General features: G+C 39.9%; 1 non-coding gene across 1 annotated transcript; it reads left to right on the top strand.

Annotated features, from left to right (window-relative positions):
- Nucleotides 1–1,379: 1,379 nt before the first annotated feature.
- LOC125932517 (U6 spliceosomal RNA) lies at nucleotides 1,380–1,486 on the top strand. The gene has a single exon (XR_007460660.1). It is a non-coding gene; the product is annotated as a U6 spliceosomal RNA (small nuclear RNA).
- The last annotated feature ends 987 nt before the right edge of the window (nucleotides 1,487–2,473 follow it).

Below are 2,473 nucleotides of genomic sequence, written 5' to 3'. Positions count from 1 at the left end.
TCACAGTGAAATGAAACCTTTTCCCAGAGGACTAACACAGGTATTCATTACAGAAGGTCCCCAAAGTTTTTAAAAGTCAGCAGGCCTGACTAGGGTAGAGACCAAGGTGTGCAGTGCTGCTTCAGACAGGCAAGTGAACCAGAGACAGTGTGAAATCAGCAATCTGAAAAATGCCTGTAACACACAGGAGAAATTATTTGCTCCTCTGAAAGTGCTTCCTGAGAGCAATAAGCAGAGTCCCCTCTCCAGGGACAAAGAAGCAGGCTGGTGCAATTTCCCTCTCCTGCCGCTCAGAATAAACCAACTTCAGTAAACAGCACAGTGCCAACATTGGCTGGCTAATCTGCTTACACCGAATCTGGACCCCCTGTGTTCTGCTGGTACTGCTTTTCTCAGGCAGGTATGCCTTAGGATCAGCTCAGCAAGCTCTTCCCCCAGAATACCGAAGACAAAATTAAAAAAAAAAAAAAAAACCCACAAGCACTTATGTCTACTATCCATAGCATTCTGCAAAGCTTCAGTTCTAGTGGAAATAGCATTAGGTATCTTCTAACAAGCAGACCAGACCATACATAGTTGAAGCTCGACACACTCTGGCCAAGGTCCAAACACTGCTCACTGAAAGCAAGGAGAAACTCTGCAGCTGACTGACCTGAGGAATAGAGCTGCCAAAACACAGCAGCAGAGCTCATGAAGTACACACCAGAGACACTTCGTGAGCACCAGTCCTGAACATTATATGACCTCTTCTTTATAAAGTCATTACTGTCAGTAACAGGAAACAAACAGGTTTTCCTAACACAGAAAAGAAGACATCGACTTAGACAAAATGCCAAGATGGAGGAATTCATCCCAAAAGAAAGAAAAAGAAAATATCACAGCCAGGGATCTAATAGAAACAGATATAAGTAATATGCCTGATCTAGAATTTAAAGCAACAATCATAAGGATACTAGCTGGACTTCGGGAGAGCATGGACAGCGTCAGAGAGGCCCTTACCATAGAGATAAGAGCTAAGAAACAAACAGGCCAAAATGAAAAATGCAATAACAGATTTGAAAATGACTGGATGGAATTACCACAAGAATGGAAGAAGAGGAATGAATAAGTGATGTAGAAGATGGGATTATGGAAAATAATGAAGCTGAACAAAAGACGGAAAGAAAAATCTTGGATCAATAAAGTAGAATTAGGGAACTCAATGACTCCAAGAAACATAATAGCATTTGCATCATAGGAGTCCCAGGGGAAGAAGACAGAAAAAGGGGGAAGAAAATTTATTTCAAGAAACAATTATAGAAAACTTCCCTAATCTGTGGAAGGAAACAGATATACAGGTCCAGGGACACAGAGAACTCCCATCAAAATCAACAAAAGCTGTGCTTGCTTTAGCAGCACGTATACTAAAATTGGAATGATACAGAGAAGATTAGCATGGCCCCTGTGCAAGAATGACATGCAAATTCGTGAAGCATTCCATATTTGTAGCAAGATGTCTGAAACAGAATTTAGAATCATGGTAATAAGAATACTAGCTTGAGTCGAAAATAGATTAGAATCCCTTTCTGCACAGATAAAATAAGTAAAAAATAGCCAGAATGAAATTAAAAATCCTATAACTGAGCTGCAATCACGGATGGATGCAGTGGCGTCAAGGATGGACAAGGCAGAACAGAGAATCAGCGATGTAGAGGACAAACTTATAGAGAATAACGAAGAAGAAAAAAAGAGGGAGATTAAGGAAAAAGAGCACTATTTAAGAATTAGAGAAATCAGAGGCTCATTAAAAAGGAACAACATCAGAATCATAGGGATCCCAGAAGAGGAAGAGAGAGAAATAGATGTAGAAGGGTTATGTGAGCAAATCATAGCGGAAAACTTTCCTAACCTGGGGAAAGACACAGACATCAAAATCCAGGATTCACAGAGGACCCCCATTAGATTCAATAAAAACCGACCATCAACAAGGCATATCATAATCGAATTCACAAAATACTCAGGCAAGGAGAGAATCATGAAAACAACAAGGGAAAAAAAGTCCCTAACCTACAAGGGAAGACAGATCAGGTTTGCCGCAGAACTATCCACAGAAACTTGGCAGGACAGATAGGAGTGGCAGGATATATTCAGTGTGTTGAATCAGAAAAATATGCAGCCAAGAATTCTTTATCCAGCAAGGCTGTCATTCAAAATAGAAGGAGAGATAACAAGTTTCCCAGACAAACAAAAATTAAAGGAGTTTGTGACCATTAAACCAGCCCTGCAAGAAATTTTAAGGGGGACTCTCTCAGGGGTGAAAAGATGAAAAACAAAAACAAAAACAAAAAGACCAAAAGACCAAAAACAACAAAGGATTAGAAAGTACCAGAGAACACCACCAGGAACTCCAACTCTACAAGCATCATAATGACAATAAATTCATATCTTTCACTACTCACTATAAATGTCAATGGACTCAATGCTCCAATAAAAA

The sequence above is a fragment of the Panthera uncia genome, chromosome X (genome assembly GCF_023721935.1).
Source record: "Panthera uncia isolate 11264 chromosome X, Puncia_PCG_1.0, whole genome shotgun sequence".
Classification (NCBI taxonomy): Eukaryota; Metazoa; Chordata; class Mammalia; order Carnivora; family Felidae; genus Panthera; species Panthera uncia.
Note: the sequence above shows the minus strand (reverse complement) of the source record. Positions and strands in the feature narration are given on the sequence as shown.